This window comes from Podarcis vaucheri (genome assembly GCF_965113315.1).
Source record: "Podarcis vaucheri genome assembly, chromosome: 3".
In the NCBI taxonomy this organism is placed as follows: Eukaryota; Metazoa; Chordata; class Lepidosauria; order Squamata; family Lacertidae; genus Podarcis; species Podarcis vaucheri.
Window position 1 is genome coordinate 122,345,535 of NC_138761.1, and position 18,708 is coordinate 122,364,242.

Genomic DNA, 18,708 nt, shown 5'->3' on the forward strand with positions numbered 1-18,708 from the left:
GGGGTGTGTGTCCAGTGAGTGGCTATTCATAAGCAGATACCTGGATACGTGTTTGGTTCAGATATTAGCACACTTAACATCACACTGACTTCTAGTGAGCAGAAATGTATGACTTATGATATGAGTGTCTAGGAATTGCAATGGGAGTTGGATATAACAACAAACACCCACCCATGTGTAGGCTTGCCATTAACACAGTGCTACAAATTGCTTTGAAACTATGTCTGAGAAACATCATATCTAGAATAGGGCCATTTACTCATTTCAATTTGTTTGCAATAACTTATAGTAGACTTTTTATTTTATTTTTGCCTGCTCAAAATTGATGTAAAATTCATTGAAGAATTATTTGAAGTCCATGTTACGCCATAGCACTCTTCGGTGGGCTAGTGCTGAGGTTCTCCAGGACTTTAGAGAAAGCAAGTAGACTTACATTAGCAATTAAATCTCTTCTGGCAGAGATTCAGTAAACTTACACCATGCTTCCCCTCTGGTTGTTCACAAAAATGTGGGGGATTAAAGAACAATAGGATAATTTCCAAAACCCAATTTTGGTATTTTATTAAACAGCTGGCAATTCAAGAACATGCAAACAAAAGCAGAGACTGTGAAAACCAAGACCATAGATAGCCTTTTACAGAGATAATCCTGTAGCCTAGCCATTATATAAGCTCAAAGCTTATTAATTACATGTGCAGACGAATCTCTAATATGGTTCTAAATGTAACCAAAAGCCTGAATTCTAATACTCTAACAAGTAATCTGATATCTGTTTAATGGCATTATTCAACTGTCATGCTAATATCCAGGAACCACCTTGGAAAGACATCTCAGCAGCTGGGATGGCAGATGATAGTTCTTAATTTTTTTCAATATAAGAATTATTGAGCCATGGTTGAAATGCTCTCATGGGGCTCTGCCATCTCAGAATGCATGTTGTGGAAGGATTCATTCCCTCAGAAAGATACCCACCCCTTTCAGACTCATTGAAGCTTGATTCATGCAGGGAATGTCTGTATATGAGGGGAGAAGAAGGTGATAATGATGATCATCGTCATCAGTAGCAGCAAAATTTATGAATCACCTTTCACACAAGTTTCAAGACCTAGGAATGATTTCTCTAAAAACATAGAGTCATATGGGAGTGTCAGTCCCACTTTCATTCCTGAATTGTCAATCAGCACTAATCTTTTGTAAACCTCTTGGTGAACCCAGGCATTAAAAAGGGAATACTTAGGCCCCATTTGCACTATGCATTTAAAGCTGTATCATACTACTTTAAACAATCATGGCATCTCCCAAAGAATCCTGGGAACTGTAGTTTGTTGTGGGCGCTGAGAGTTGTTAGGAGACCCCTATTCCCCTTGGGATGTGGGTGGCGCTGTGGGTTAAAGCACAGAGCCTAGGACTTGCCTATCAGAAGGTCGGTGGTTCGAATCCCCGCGACGGGGTGAGCTCCCGTTGCTCGGTCCTTGCTCCTGCCCACCTAGCAGTTTGAAAGCACGTCAAAGTGCAAGTAGATCAATAGGTACCGCTCCGGCGGGAAGGTAAACGGCATTTCCGTGCGCTGCTCTGGTTCGCCAGAAGCGGCTTAGCCATGCTGGCCACATGACCCGGAAGCTGTACGCTGCCTCCCTCAGCCAATAAAGTGAGATGAGCGCCGCAACCCCAGAGTTGGTCACGACTGGACCTAATGGTCAGGGGTCCCTTTACCTTTACTTTATTCCCCATACCCCCTTCATGGATCACTGCCTTGTCATGGCGAAGGGGCTTTGATAACTCAGAGAAGCTATGAGCTCTGCCGTGCAGGGCCACCCAAGATGGACAGGTCATAGTGGAGAGTTTAGACTAAATGTGATCCACCCGGAGAAGGAACTGGCAAACCACTCCAGTATTTTGCCAAGAAAACTCCACGGACATAAAAAAGGGAAAGCTTTGAGAAGAAAGTGAGAGTTTCCAAGGCATGCTCTGGTTCATGGGGTCCCGGAGAGTTGAACACGACTAAGATGACTAAACAACAAAATTCCCCTTACAGTTCCCAGAGTTTCCTAGGAGGGGGAATTAATTCTTAAACCGCTCTGAGAACTGTAGCTCTGCATAAGGAACAGGGGTCCTCTCACAACTCTTTGCACCTTTAACAAACAAAGCAGATGCACACTTCTAGAGATCTACGGGAATAAGAGCGGTGTACTAACTTAATAAACAACAACAACAACATTTATGGATGATAGTTGCAGTCATGTTCCTGCAACACAAGTGTCTCACAATAATATTTTACCCTGTTGTTGTGTATCTGAGTATGCAGTTTGCATTTCAATGCATTCATTCATTCGTTTATTTATTTTTAATACATATTTATACTAACCATTGTCTGCGCTGATTTCTGGTTTCATTTAAAAAAACAGCACAAAAACAGTCACATAAAAATACAAATAAAAGATGAGGGTAATGAGGAGGGAAAGGTGAGAGAAGAAAATACTTAAAGTACTAGAGTACTTGAAAATCCTGAGCCAATAAAAAAAGGTTTTTTTGCCCAGTGCCTAAAAGGAAGCAAAGTTGGACCAAGGTGAAAACTAGCACCTTCCTAGTTGCAGCCACGTCACTTTGGAGAGGGAAGGCAGAGGAAAAGGGCAACAGCAGATAGATAACCTCTGAAATGATGCATGTTTACATTTAATGCATTTAAAGCAAAAGTGCTTGCGGTGTTGTGAGAAGGGGGTGGTCGGTTTGGTGTTGTTTTCAAAGTTAAGTGACCATTTTTATCCTCACTGAAATCTTCTGAGTTCCCTAAAGGAAGGGATATGGCAAGCCAGTGGCAAAAGAAGTAGAAGCAGAGCGACATTTTTTAAACAATGCACAATCATTGATATGGATTTAAAGGGGGGTTTAGACCACATTCTGGGCCATTGAGTGGGGTTAATCTCATAGCCTATGTCATTCTCCCATTGTTTTTTGATTGCGTCTAGGGGATTTGTGGGATTTTGGAGTATTATTTTGTATATTGCGGATACCGTCCCTTTACCGTTTCCCTTTGTTGTTAGGAGGAGGTTTTCGAAGGTTGTCAGGGGCCTAGTTGCTGCTGATTTTACTGTTGGGTTGTTTAAGAGGGCATGTAGTTGGTGTTGTGTTAACCAGGGCATTTGGGTGTCTTCTAGTTTGTCTTGTATTTCTTGTGTTGACAGGGGTTTGTTATTTTTATAAAAGTCTATTAGGCGATATAAGCCTTTGGCTCGCCAGGTTTTTATCTGGAGGTTTTGTGCTGCATGGTGGATTAATCCATATCAACGAAAAGAAAAGAACTCACACTGAAACTCACCTACAGGTGGTACCTAACACCAAGGAAACTAGCGCTAATACACCCAGGAACCTCACCAAAATGCTGGAGAGGGTGCACCTCCACAGGCACATACCTCCACATGTGGTGGGAGTGTCCCAAAATCCAACTATTCTGGACGACAGCCATACAAGAAATATGTACAATAACTAAGCAAGTAATAGACATCACCCCAGAATTGGCCCTACTAAACATCTTCCAAGACAACAATGCCCATTTACACCACAAAGAACTCATAACCCACCTGCTCTCAGCAGCCAGAAACACCATAACCAGACACTGGAGAGACCTGTCAGGAGTAAGCATGGACCAATGGTACCAAATAGTATGGGAAACAGCCCTACTAGAAAAATTAACTAATAAACTGAAACTGACACGGGGACAAACAGAAGAAGACGCCTTCACCCCGGTATGGCTCCCCTTTATCACATACACAGCCCAACAGGACAGTGACAATAATCCACCAACAGCATACAAATCAATATGGCTAACCTGATCCAAAACACCCACCCACCTCACTCACACACGAAAACAAAGATCACCACAGCCAATCACAAGCAAACAATCACACCCTAGGCCAACCTCAACCTCTCTCACCACCAAAGGAACACAAGTGAACAACACAAACAACGCTGACACCAAACTCTACACACATAAAACATAACAGAAACACCGCCACCCGACCCCACCCCGACCCACCTTCCCTCTCTCCACCCCCCCTTTTCTTCTCTCTTTCTTTTTTCTTCTCCCCCTAATGCCTCAACAAATGAAATGGATTTGTAAAAATGTTACATGAAAAGAAAACCAAACCAAAAACGAGGCACTACACTTCTGTAAAACAAGAAAATCCTTAATAAAATACATATATACATTGGGGGAAAAAACAAAAACAAAAAAACAACAACAATGCACAATCATAACTTCTTCTGCCAGTGGTAGACATGCCCTGGAATTTGCAAAGGAGCCCCCTGCGCCAAGTTGCAGGAATCTTTTTCTGTTTACAAATGAATGCCTTGGCTTTCATTTGGAGATGAGTCACTTTGTTCTGATTTATTCAGTTTGCAAGTGGAGATGCCTTTTGTTTCCTTGGGAAGACTGAAAGCTTTTCATTCAGGCAAGTGATAGTCTGGATAAAATAAGAGGGAAGAAAACCAGAATGTAATACTTAATGAAAAATCATTTGCCACGTGTAATAACTTTTTTGGGGTTGGAATCTAAAGAGAAGAAGTGAAATCATACAGATGAATTTGTATTGTTTTCAAGATTTTATTGTTATGCTATTTATTCTTCCCTGCTGTGTTTTACAGATATCAGGTTTGGTGATTTTGTGCCATTTTAATATTGTTTTTATCCTTTTTTTCTTTGGAAGCTGCCTTTTTTCATTTAAAAAGGAAGCATATGGATGTTTTAACAAACAGAAACAGACAGATATGGGACCACTGAGCCGGAGAGCAGGAGCCCTGAAGTTCTCCATCAAGAGTCAGCAGGACCTGGGCAGAAAACTGAGTTTGTACCCAGGTCAACAGGTGTCTCCCCATCTCTGGTGGGATGCATTCACTTCTATTTAAACTATGGTAATTATTTCTGAGTTACTGCCCATGCAATTGCCGCATGCAAATTTTATGCAAATTGCTGCCCTCTTTTTGTGTGTGATGCAAATTCTCTTTTGGGGGCAAAGCATCAGTGGCCACCTCAAGCAACATGCTAGCGAAATGCCCTGTATTGGCCAGCTGATGCCATTTTGTCACTAGGTAAACGTGACGGTAAAGGTAAAGGTAAAGGACCCCTGACAGTTAAGTCCAGTCACAGACGACTCTGGGGTTGCGGCGCTCATCTCACTTTACAGGCCAAGGGAGCCAGCGTTTGTCCGCAGACAATTTTTCCAGGTCATGTAGCCTGCATGACTAAGCCGCTTCTGGTGAAACCAGAGCAGTGCATGGAAACGCCATTTACCTTCCCGCCGGAGCGGTACCTATCTATCTACTTGCACTTTGTGCTTTTGAACTGCTAGGTTGGCAGGAGCAGGGACTGAGCAACGGGAGCTCACCTCGTCGTGGGGATTTAAACCGCCGACCTTCTGATCGGCAAGCCCAAGGCTCAGTGTGTCAGGTGCTGGTGGCGGTTGCTCCTGAGTAACCAGGCAGGACTCCGACCTGTCTTTTACAGGTTTTATTGGTGCAAACTATATGCAGTGTAGAAACACAAAGTTCATGTCCGTTGTAATAATAATAATAATAATAATAATAATAATAATAATAATAATAATAATAATTTATTTATACCCCGCCCATCTGGCTGGGTTTCCCCAGCCACTCTGGGCGGATTCCAAAAGAATATTAAAATACTGTGATACATGAAACATTAAAAGCTTCCCTAAACAAGGCTGCCTTCAGATGTCTTCTAAAAGCCTGGTAGTTGTTGTTCTCTTTGACAGCTGGTGGGAGGGCGTTCCACAGGGAGGGCGCCACTACCGAGAAGGCCCTCTGCCTGGTTCCCTGTAACTTGGCTTCTCGCAGTGAGGGAACCGCCAGAAGGCCCTCGGTGCTGGACCTCAGTGTAGTCGCTTGCAGATTCCGGGAGTGGCCCCTTCCGGTTTCTCCAAACTTAGACACCCCAAATCTCATCCTCCCCTCCTTACGTTTCACCCCCCCCTGCATAAACTGGGCGACAGAAATGGCGTGTCTGTCTCCTGGTCAGCCGGGCTGGATGAGGCACTTGGGCTCTCAGTAGCACCTTCAAGCCCTCCCCTCGCTTGGCTGCCCCCTTCCCCCTCTGCTCCACTGGAGGTGTGGTTTTCCCCACCGCTCAACGAGTGGCTGCTCCTCAGCAGCTTCGGAGGCTCTCTCCTAGGGCTTGCCGATCAGAAGGTCGGCGGTTTGAATCCCCGCGACAAGGTGAGCTCCCGTTGCTCGGTCCTAGCTCCTGCCAACCTAGCAGTTCGAAAGCACAAAGTGCAAGTAGATAGATAGGTACCTGCTTCCCGTCCCTGTTCCGATGGAAGTCCCCTGACACAGAGGTTTAGACCACAGTGCCACCCGCATCCCTCTCCATTTCCCCAGCTTTTAACCTTTTACCATTGTGTTTGTTCTGTTTCTGCCATTGTCATTTTATTTGACTGTTAATGTATTTTTTATTTTTACAGACCATTTTTATGATCTTAAAGTGCATTGTTCTGGTAAGTACTTTTATATGTAAATATTTATTACGTAAATAATCTTGTCTTTTTTATTTCTTTGTTTCTTTGTTACTTCTTTATTTATAATTTTTAAAATTTTATATACCGTATTTTTCGCTCTATAACACGCACCCGACCATAACACGCACGTAGTTTTTAGAGGAGGAAAATCCGTAGGCATGCCACCCGTAGGCATTCCCTCCATAACACGCACAGATATTTCCCCTTACTTTTTAGGAGGAAAAAAGTGAGTGTTATGGTGCAAAAAATATGGTATTTTTTGTTTGTTATTGGTTAAGAGATAGTATACGTTTGTATAGACATGCAATTTTTTTAAATCAATAAAGAACATTTTAAAAAAATAATGAAGTCCACTGTGAGAGGTTCTTTATTACACTGGACAGCATATGAATTCTTCCATCAACTGATCTGTTAGGCAATTGAATGAATAATCATTTTTTTGTCTTCTCCTGTGATACGTTGCTTGGGGCAAGACCATGGGCGTAGCCAGGATTTTTGTTAGAGGGGGCCAAGCTTTTGTTGGGGAGCAGAACCTCAGACTTGTATTGATTTGTATTGATATGGGGGGAATAGTAGCCCCCTGCCCCCCCTAGGCTACACCCATGCGCCAAACTAGATGCGACGTTCAGTGTGTCACTGACTTTTCGAAGGCAGCTCTTGTATAGGGAAGTTTTTAAGATGAGATGTTTTACTGTGGTTATATATTTTGTTGGAAGCTGCCCAGAGGGCATTCCAGTCAGAGGGGCGGCATATAATATTATCTCTGAGGTATTGGAGTCCTGAGTTTTCCATCTGTTCCCTGGCATCTAGCTTTCTATGAGGAAATTGCTTTTTTATTTGTTTTGTATAGAGAAGCATACTGACACGTGAGCCTATACCTGAAGTGGTATAGTCCTTACTAGGGTTGTGGACAAAAAAATATATGGTTGAGCTGTTTTGAGAGGGGAGCAAAAAACATCAACACTACCATATGCTCGATTTTCCCCGATTTTCAGAAATGCCACCTGTTTCTGCTGCTTCCGACGGATGACTCCTGGATGTATCTGAGAAACTCAGGATGTATGGCAGCCCTGCTTATACAGGTTGATCACCTTAGTGGGAACTAGCCCTGAGAAACGATGTAAGCGAGCAATTTTGACTAGTACAGTGGTGCCTCGCAAGACGAAAAGAATCCGTTCTGTGATTCTCTTCGTCTAGCGGTTTTTTTCGTCTTGCGAAGCAAGCCCATTGAAGGATTAGCGGATTAGCGCTATTAGCGGCTTTTAGTGGCTTTTAGCGGCTTATCTGCTGATCGGATCAGCTGATAATCGGCTTAGCGGCTTAGAAAAAGGGGGGGGAACCAGCAGGAACTCGCAAGACATTTTCGTCTTGCAAAGCAAGCCCATAGGAGATTCGTTTTGCGAAGCGCCTCCAAAACGGAAAACTCTTTCGTCTAGCGAGTTTTCCGTCTTGCGAGGCATTCGTCTTGCGGGGCAGCACTGTACAGTTTTGCTTTCAACATACCCTCCAGCAGTTCTCATATGAAAATAGGGACAATTCTCACTCCCCCTCCAACTGCTCCTCCTCGACCCCCCCTTTTTTGCCTCCCCCCACCCCGCAGAGCATTCCTATCAGAAGAAGGGCAAGGGCAAGGGCACATAGCATACACACCCTCCAGAGGAAACCTCTTAATCCCAATTTGATCTTTATTCTTCGGCAAATATGCAAAAAGAAAAGCACACACCCATAAATAAATTTTGGAAAGGGGGAAGATTAGATGTAGACCTTTTTCCCGCAGATCTTCTCCCCCCAGGTTACAGACTCCGCTAACCCAGAAATAGTACCTCAGGTTCAGAACTTCGCTTCAGGATGAGAACAGAAATCGTGCTCCAGTGGTGCGGCAGCAGCAGGAGGCCCCATTAGCTAAAGTGGTGCTTCAGGTTAAGAACAGTTTCAGGTTAAGTATGGACCTCTGGAACGAATTAAGTACTTAACCCGAGGTACCACTGTATACACTGCCCTCCCCGGCCAGAGCTGGGCTCAGGGCGGCTAACACCAGTAAAATTACAATAAAAACCAATTTAAAATACAGGTTAAAATACAATTTAAAATGCAGCCTCATTTTAAAAGAAGCCCATAGATCAAAACCATAAGAGGAGGGAAATATAAGGGTCAGACTGAGTCCAAACCGAAGGCCAGGTGGAACAGCTCCATCTTGCAGGCCCTGCGGAAAGATGTCAAGTCCCGCAGTGCCCTAATCTCTTGTGACAGAGCGTTCCAACAAGTCGGGGCCAGTACTGAAAAGGCCCAGGCCCTGGTTGAGGCCAATCTAACCTCCTTGGGGCTCGGGACTTCCAAAGTGTTGTTAATTATGAACTTTAAGGTCCTCCACGGGGCATATCAGGAGAGGCGGTCTTGTAGGTACATGGGTCCTAGGCCGCATAGGGCTTTAAAGGTCAAAACCAGCACCTTAAACCTGACCCTGTACTCCACCGGGAGCCAGTGCAGTTGGTAAAGCACTGGATGAATGTGATCCTGCAGCAAGGACCCCGTAAGGAGTCTCGCCGCGGCATTCTGCACCCGCTGGAGTTTCTGGGTCAGCTTCAAGGGCAGCCCCGCGTAGAGCGAGTTACAATAGTCGAGACTGGAGGTGACTATCGCATGGATCACTGTGGCCAGATCAGGGCAAGAAATAAGGACATTCTAGGATCAGATCAGAAGCTTGAATGGCTTTCCTAATTCTGGGACAGTCCCTGGAAAATGGGGACACTTGGAGGGCTGGCTTTCAACAAACGGAAGTGAAACAATTTAAAGTAGTTTAAAATACTTTCACTAACTTCAAAATCTGATCAATGCTTTTAACCTCTGTATCGAATGAGTTTAAATCAAGATCTGATCAGAATTTTTTGGCCCACTCAAATGAAACACACATTAAGTTCCTATTAAATAGTGTGGCGGAATGGCTGATCAAGAGGCAGCAAAATTTGATAGGTTGGTACTATTACGTGTTATGGATACCTGAAGCCAGAACTGGGGGAAATGAATCAAGGAGAGCAAATAAGAACATAAAGTTATAATAAAATGCGGAAGTCTTATGAAGAAAAGAAAAAGCTACAGGAAAATCTTCTACCAACATTTGCTCATTTAGAATATTTGTACAGCATATTTTTCAACAACAACAACAGCGATTTATTACTTAGGTGGAAGTGGGGCAGATTGATGCAGAAAAATTCAATCTCATATTTTATGTACCAAAATGAGTCAAATAATTGTTAGTTTTTGCTTTATGCCTGGCATAACTAATCAATATTATAATAGCAATCAAAAGAACCATTAAAGTTAGAAGATAGTGAGAATATAATGACTTGAGTAAAAAACGGGTTTTGTATCATTTTACAGGGCACTTTGATACAGTGGATGGGGAACTTTGATACAAAGTGTAAATTTAAATTAAAAAAAACAATTTTTATTGTGATAGATCATCACCAGCCTTACAATTTGTTACTTAAAATCTAAATTATGTATCAAAACTAACAGTGTTTTACACATATCAGACTTTATGGCAGGTTTTCTTAACAAAACATCAAAACTTATATTAATCTTTCTTTAAACACCTATCCATTTTTTTAAAAAAAACTTCTGGAAAAACTTTAAAAAGTATAAGAACTCACATTAGGTAGTCAAAAAATAGTAATTTAAACAAAATGCTTATAAAAATAAGATAATAACTTAATGTTTAGCTTCTATTGCATATTATATCCACTGAAGTCAAAAGAAAAAGTATAGAAAGATGATGCTCTAGAGGTGTCCTTTGAGAAATTTGGCTTTTGCAACTGCAAAACAACATCCTTGAAAGCAATGCTTGCCTTATCTTCTACAAGAACATACAAGATCCTGGATATTTCCTGAGATATGACACTTGATAATCACTCACATTATATTTAGAAATGACTTTGGCCACGTAGTAAGGTAAAGGTAAAGGGACCCCTGACGTTAGGTCCAGTCGTGGCCGACTCTGGGGTTGTGGCGCTCATCTCCCGGTATGCCCCACGGAGAGCCTTAAGGTCCATAAATAGCAACACCCTAGAGGTCCCGGGCCCTAAGGAAGTTAGATTAGCTTCAACCAGAGCCAGGGCCTTCTCAACACTGGCCCCGGCCTGGTGGAACACTCTGCCTCATGAGACCAGAGCCCTGCAGGATCTGATTTCTTTCCGCAGGGCCTGTAAGACAGAATTGTTCTGCCTGGCCTTTGGCTTTGAGTCCATTTGATTCCCTCCCCCTCTTTCTTTTTTCTTTTTCCTTTCTCCTCCTATGATGAGGATGCATTTTAATATTTTAATGTTTCAATATTTAAATGTTGTATTTTAATCTTGTTTTTAAGTTGCATTCATTCAACTTGTTTTTATTATTGCTTGTTAGCCGCCCTGAGCCTGGCCTTGGCTGGGGAGAGCGGGGTATAAATAAACTTTATTATTATTATTATCTCACTTTATTGGCCGAGGGAGCCGGTGTACAGCTTCCGGGTCATGTGGCCAGCATGACTAAGACGCTTCTGGCGAACCAGAGCAGCGCACGGAAACGCCGTTTATCTTCCCACCAGAGTGGTACCTATTTATCTACTTGCACTTTGATGTGCTTTCGAATTGCTAGGTTGGCAGGAGCAGGGACTGAGCAGCGGGAGCTCACCACGTCACGGGGATTCGAACCTCCGACCTTCTGATCAGCAAGTCCTAGGCTCTGTGGTTTAACCCATAGTGCCACCCGCGTCCCCATATTAATATTGTTGGCAGGCAATTAATTGTAAGCAAAACCTAATTTGCTCAGACTAAAAGAGAATCAACTTCCCGCATACTGATAGGTAACAAGTGCAAGCAGCCTCTTTTATTTCCGCCATGAATGTGGGTTGACTTCTTACCAGTGAAGAATTTATTAAACTCACTCATTTGTCTACCTCACTTGGCAGCTCTAAAAAGCTATTTTAACAAGTGGAGTGCCTACTAATATTTAGAAAGAAAGGTATCACTTACACGACAAGTTGGACAGAGTTTAGAACATGGTCGGTTGGGTTTACTGAGCCATGTTTCCTCTCTTAGGATTTGTTGGGGGACGACGACGACGACCCTGCACTGTTGCTTCTTAGTTTGTTGTCTTTTGTCAGTCACAAAGGACAGATTTTCTTTTTGTAAATCCCCAGTAATTAAATGAGTCCTTCAGTAGTGATGACCTTCAATGGGCCTGTTTCCTAGGTTTTGCCTTTGACAGTCATATTTTTTTTTGGGGGGGTTGCAAAAAGGCTACTAAGATGACTAGCCACCTAACCCTTCTTAACACTAAACCAATTGATGCCCATGGACACTGCATGAAGGAGGAAAAGATTCATTAATGGCACTTCATTAAAGAGCTGCAAAGGGAAGCTCTAATGTGGCTGAAGCAACTGAAATCCAGAGCAAGCTGTCTATTAGGGAGGCAACAAAGACAGTTTCGGAAACTGAACTCTGGCTCCACTGCAGAGGATTAGGAAGAGTGATGGGATTAGTGTTTAATGACTTGGGGCAAGAGACAAAGGGAATTTCTACAAAGAGGCTTAGATATGGAAGAATTAACACTCTCTGTTCCAACCAGCTCTCTGATGAGTTCCAACATTCTTTTTGGCCTCTGAGGCTGAAGCTCTTTGTGTGTGTGTGTGTGTGTGTGTGTGTGTGTGTGTGTGTGTGTGTGAGAGAGAGAGAGAGAGAGAGAGAGAGAGAGAGAGAGAGGGTGCTGGTCGAGGGCAGCAAAGCTTTGCAACTTCCTTAACCTTTTCTTTTCCATAGCTTTTAAAAGAGAGAGAGAGAAAAGAATGAAAGGAAGAAAGGAAGAGAAAGGAATTTTAAAACTCTCAAAGAGACATGCTATTTAAGACAAAAGTGTCCCGGCACCACAGCACATTTAAAGGAGTTATATATACAACCCAGTTTACATTCATCATGACACTTGCTATAGTTTAACCAGATAAAATACACATTTTTTAAAAAATGACTAAAGACAAAACGGTAGATCCAATGAAATCAGAATTTTACCCACAGGGCAATGGTGAACAATTACTACCAATTACTACTGCTGCTACTGAAGATAAGGGATAGTGGTTTGTCTAGCAGGCATGTCTAAAGTCCCTTTTGGGGGCCTAATCAAGCTAAACAACTTTGGGGTAAACTTGTAAAAAAAAAAGCCCCAAAAACCTCAATCCTAAAAAAACCCCTCAACAACTTTGGTCAGCCCTCATGCATATTCACTTCATCAAATCTGGCCCTCTTCGAAAAAAGTTTGGGCACCTGTGGTAGGGCTATCTTTCTAGAAAGTTCATAGCCAAGGTGAGATTTCAAAAGACCCACAATCAGCTCTCCCAAAGGGCTGAAATATTGCAAAACCACCAGCAATGGTGTTCCACATCTAGTTCCCTTTCCACACATGCAGATATTCATCTTTTCTTAATGTGTAGGATTCCAGTCTGCTGAGAAATGATTCCCAACGAATCATTATGTCATGAGTGGAACATACAAGTAAATCAGTTCATTTCTAACAAAGGGGGGGGGGAGACTGGGAAGAACATTTAAGTAACACAGTGTGTGGAGGTGAGCTTCAAGACAAGCTATTGTTCTTCCACATAGCATGGCTAAGTAGGGTGGCCAGGGATCTTGCACCTTTCACAGCTGTGTAGAAGCTACACCTGAAATTCCCTCTTCTGTGCAGCTCTTAAAAGTGCCGGATTCCAGTCCTTTTTTTGTCTCTAACCATTCTGCTTCCAAGCAGCCACTAAGTAAAGTAAAGGTAAAGGGACCCCTGAACATTAGGTCCAGTCGTGACCGACTCTGGGGTTGCGGCGCTCATCTCGCTTTGTTGGCCAAGGGAGCCAGCGTTTGTCCGCAGACAGCTTCCAGGTCATGTGGCCAGCATGACTAAGCCGTTTCTGGTGAACCAGAGCAGCACACGGAAACGCCGTTTACCTTCCACTGGAGCGGTACCTATTTATCTACTTGTACTTTGTGCTTTTGAACTGCTAGGTTGGCAGGAGCTGGGACCGAACAACAGGAGCTTACCCTGTCACGGGGATTTGAACCGCCGACCTTCTGATCGGCAAGTCCTAGGCTCTGTGGTTTAACCCACAGCGCCACCCGCGTCCCTTACCCACTAAGTAGTAGGCAACAATTTTTAAGCATTGTCAGGATATACCTATAATAACATGTAAGAGTGCATATGAGTGGGGATGGGGAACTTCACACTCAGATGGAAGGGACCCAAAAAACTTTATTAGTGAGAAATTTAGAAAATACCAATGCATTTTAGTTCCAATTAAGATGCTTAGAGTCATAACTTTCTTGATTGCTGTTTTGGGGTGTATCATTTTGTGATCAGATTGACTTTTTAAAAATATAACAGAGTTCTGGAATTCATGGGGGAATGCTCAACCTTCCTTGAGATGGATTCCTGAGCAAGAGCCAAAAGAACCGAAGGGTACTGCTCACAGACCCATCTGGAAACACCAATAAATGTAATATTTCAAAACACTTATGAGTCCTTCTGAAAATCTAGTCTGTGAATGTTCCTGTCTCTTTTGTTTCCTTAGACAGCCTAGTCAGTAATATCCTTGGACCATGCCACACAGTTAATGACAAGAAATTCCATTTTTAGGTTTTATTGGAGTAGTAAAATGCTACCAGTTCCATTAAGCTATTTTAGGTTGTGGTTCAGGGAAATCCGCCACTGCTTTTTTCGACAGCACTTCACGTTCAAAGCACTACAGAAGAGTTAAAAGGAAGCCATGTAGCCTCGCAATCTCTTACAGATCAACAGTAAGGAAGGAGATGAAAGAAACAAAAGGAAAAGGGGAAAGCTGGAGGTCAAAGGATCTTAACTTCCGAGGTCACTTCTAAAAAGACGGGTTTTCAGGAGCAGCTTAGACTTGTGTTCTTTGAAAATCTGTATAACACCAATATATCTATATACCTATATATCTATATATATATATATATATATGAAGTAAATTTAACTGATAAATTTGACTATGATGCTTGTTGGAACATGAATCATGTTTTAGTTCCCTCCCGACCTTTCTTTCTATTTCATCTTCTCCCTAGAGTCATATGGTGCAACACCATATTTTGTGGGAATTTGGCCTGGTGCTGCTGGCCAGACAGATGTTGAGCCAGTAACCTTCAAATTGCGCTGAAGCCAAAAGTATCCTCTTAAGCTTTCTGGAGGCTCAAGAGCTATTATTCTTGGAACCGAAGAGCAAGCTGCAAGGAGAGTCTGAAAGCCACCCCCCATAAACGTGTAAATATATTTTGCACTATACGCCAGTGCACCGCGAATTTCTGAACCAAGCCCTAAAAGTGCTTCCAGAGAAAAGCTGAGTATTCATGTCATGTGTTAGCCAACACAAAATGCCCCCAGAGCAGACTTAGACTGAAGTATTATTTAGCCTGTGTGGTGGTTTAGTGGGACAATGGCAGACCCCTGCCGTAATCCATTCAGGGGCAATATCATCAGCCAGTGTGAAATTAAATACATTACAGGGCAAGAGCTTAGTGCGTTTTATAGGCAGTTGTTCATCCACATCAAACTTTAGCTTTTAAAATCCTAACGTTTGATCCCACCACAGGAGCCATGCCTTGAGATGGCAATGGGCACATTTGCACTGCCAGCGGGACAGTAAACATGTAGCACAATTGGCTCACAGATTATCTTAACTCTTTGGGGGGAAACACAGATATACTTAATATTACCTTTGCTAGAAGGCACACCATATGTTCAAAGCGCATGGAAAATCACATGGTTCCCCCCAATAATCCCGAGAACTGTAGTTTACTCACCACAGATCTACAGTTCCCAGCACCCTTAAAAACTACAGTCCCCAGTATTCTTTGCGGAAGTCATTCTTTTAAATGTGCTTTAAATGGATGGCCTGTGATCTTCGGATGAAGGGTGATATAGAAATTTAATAAATAATAATAACAACAATAAGATCGAATCCCCGACTTCATCCGCTGAGCAGGGAGTGTCAAACCCTCGACAGACCTGCAGCAATGTTCTGGCTGAAATATGCCTCCCTGAGAAACGTTGGGGAGAGTCGGTTTTGAAGATTCAAATTGGCTGCATGGGCTAAATTCAGGGCGATGGCAGCCACCAACACCAACACAGAGGCGAATTTAAGGCAGTGTGACTGGTTTGGTCAGGACACACTGGGCATGCAGCCTGAGGGCACTGCTGGGAAATCTGTACATAAGAATTGAGTGTGAGAGGTTGGTGGGGTGCAAATTTTGGGGTCGCACAGGGCACCACTGAAATTTGAGACCCCAAGGTCCACCACTGCACTAGGCTTGGTTTTGTTAGTTGTTCACCTCATGATTATTCATGACAGCCTGCCATGCCGTAGTGCTGTCAAGAGCTTATGTGTGGTTTAGAGAGTGATGAATGCGAAAGCAGAGCTTCATTCTTCTCCTTTAGAACTTGAATGGCTATCACATTTGATACAGATAAGGCCACATACACAGGATTAGTCTCCCTTCCCCTTAACCTGGATGAGTGCAAACTGAGAATTTTCTTACGTTGGCACTGCCTTCCTTGCATGCACCATTCAAAGTGAGACTTGGGGGTCACACTCAGTGGAAGTGGTAACTGAGAATATGACCCCAAACAAATTCTGGGTCTACACGATGTATTGCCATTGAAAACAGCATTGGGCAGATCTATCCCAGTAGTAAAAGTGATTGTTCCATATATCTTCATTGTTCTCAGTGGCTATATACTGTGGCTTTTTAACTGTTGAAAGAACATCAAGCTGTTCTCAGCAGTGGAATTCACTGCCAAGATACTAGTCAGCTGCATGTTTTGGGATCATATGTCACAGCGGATTATCTGATACTCCATGAACATTGACTGTTTCCTTCAGTTGAGGCCAGAAAACGCGTTCTCAGGCATGCCACCGGACACTATAGCTTCCCCTAAGCAAATCCTGCGGTTACAGTGGTGGCATTGTGTCTTGGGTTGCCTGCAAGTGAAACGAAGCTGTGCATCTTGACGTAGAGCCTACTTATCGGGAAGGCGCTTTCAGAAGTCATCATTACTCCACGTTGTCCTTCAGTGGGATGAATTTGATACAAAACCACTCCGAGGAATATGAAGTCATCTCTCCAGGAGCCTAATGAGTTTGCAGGCTGGGAGGAGGCACTGGGGCTCCACACACCTCAAAGAATGTTTTGGTATTGAGGCCTTGGATGGTTGTCAGGGGGTACAGGGAGAGGATAGAAGAGTGTTTCGTTTTGGCTATCGTCAGCTAAAATATAGAATCATAGAATAGAATCATAGAATCATAGAGTTGGAAGAGACCACAAGGGCCATCGAGTCCAACCCCCTGCCAAGCAGGAAACACCATCAGAGCACTCCTGACATATGGTTGTCAAGCCTCTGCTTAAAGACCTCCAAAGTAGGAGACTCCACCACACTCCTTGGCAGCAAATTCCACTGTCGAACAGCTCTTACTGTCAGGAAGTTCTTCCTAATGTTTAGGTGGAATCTTCTTTCTTGTAGTTTTGATCCATTGCTCCGTGTCCGCTTCTCTTGAGCAGCAGAAAACAACTGCAGATAGGTAAGAACTGCAGATGGCAGTCAGCGAGGAGTGGCCAGAGAAGCAGAAAGGATGAAGGGAATGCTGGCTGATTCATCAGGCCAAAAAACTGAACCTCAAAGTTAGGAGCTAATAATGAGAAAACCAGACCAAAACAAAACAAAACAAAACAAAACAAAACAAAACAAAACAAAACAAAACAAAACAAAACAAAACAAAACAAGGTATTCTTTTAGAAGCAGGGAATTCTTACTTTCATGCAAAACGTGACGGTCCCTGCAAATCTCTGTTAATTCTGTTCCTTTTCTTGGAGTTGATCTTTACGCAATGTATAGGTTACCTGCCTGCTCTCCATTTAGTCTTCTCATTTGACAGTTGATGCCACATACTGGAGCTGTCCCAATGCATACTGAACAAACTAACAACTCAGCAAAATACATAGTGGATATTTTATTTTTAGAGTGGAGCCCATTGGGTAACTGTGCATATAATTAAGTGGCTATGTAGAAGTCATCTTCAGTAGTAGACTTTCAAGGTTTATTTCTTGCTTATTATGGCTATTTATACACTACCTTATAATAAAATACTTGAGGTGCTTTGCGATACAATTCAATGGGGGGATACAATTTAGGTAACATAGCTATACAGTGGTACCTCGGCTTAAGTACTTAATTCGTTCCAGAGGTCCGTACTTAACCTGAAACTGTTCTTAACCTGAAGCACCACTTTAGCTAATGGGGCCTCCTGCTGCTGCCGTGCTGCCGGAGCACAATTTCTGTTCTCATCCTGAAGCAAAGTTCTTAACCCAAGGTAATATTTCTGGGTTAGCAGAGTCTGTAACCTGAAGCGTATGTAACCCGAGGTACCACTGTACTTCTAAAACAACTAATAAGGCAGGTGGTTCTTCCAGTATAGCGTGTCCTCCCTCAAAGAGGGCACGTGATGCAGTGAGACCTGGAGACTGACCTCCTGGTTGTGGGTGGGTATATTGGACAGCCACAACACCCGATTGGTATGTCCCTCATGGCTGGGTTGAATCTGGCCAATGGGGTGCAGTCTAAACGGATCGAGGGACCTATATATACCTATGCATGTGACCCAGAGCTTCATCTTTCGGCTCGTGCATCAGAACACCCACCCACCTCTCCCTATATTTAGGGCATTTGGCACTTAGCCTTGCTATGCCGTCGTGTGTCATCTGTCCTTGGGACAGGGGCATGGCAGGAATTTTCCCCACTTGGCTGATTGGCTGTTGCCATTTGGGTTTTGCCTGCCACGTAGCAAATCGTCACAACTTGTAAGGTTGCGGATAGGCACTGGTTCAGGTGATAGGGATGGGAGAACACTCTCGCCATCCCTATGAGAAGGGTATTCTGTTAAAGGAATCCAGGGACTCAATGGTTTGGTCAACCCCTGAGGGGGGGCTGTGCCCGAGCCTGAGTCCAGAGGAGCATTTGGGGGGTGAACAGAGTCTGCCCCCGGCTTTTCGCCTACCTCAGGTGTTCACCCTTGGCTGACCAATGCTGGTGCCCTGGGTCAGCGCTGCCTGCAAGGGTGTAGGGAGCTAGTCAAACCAGAGCCTATGCAACCACTCAC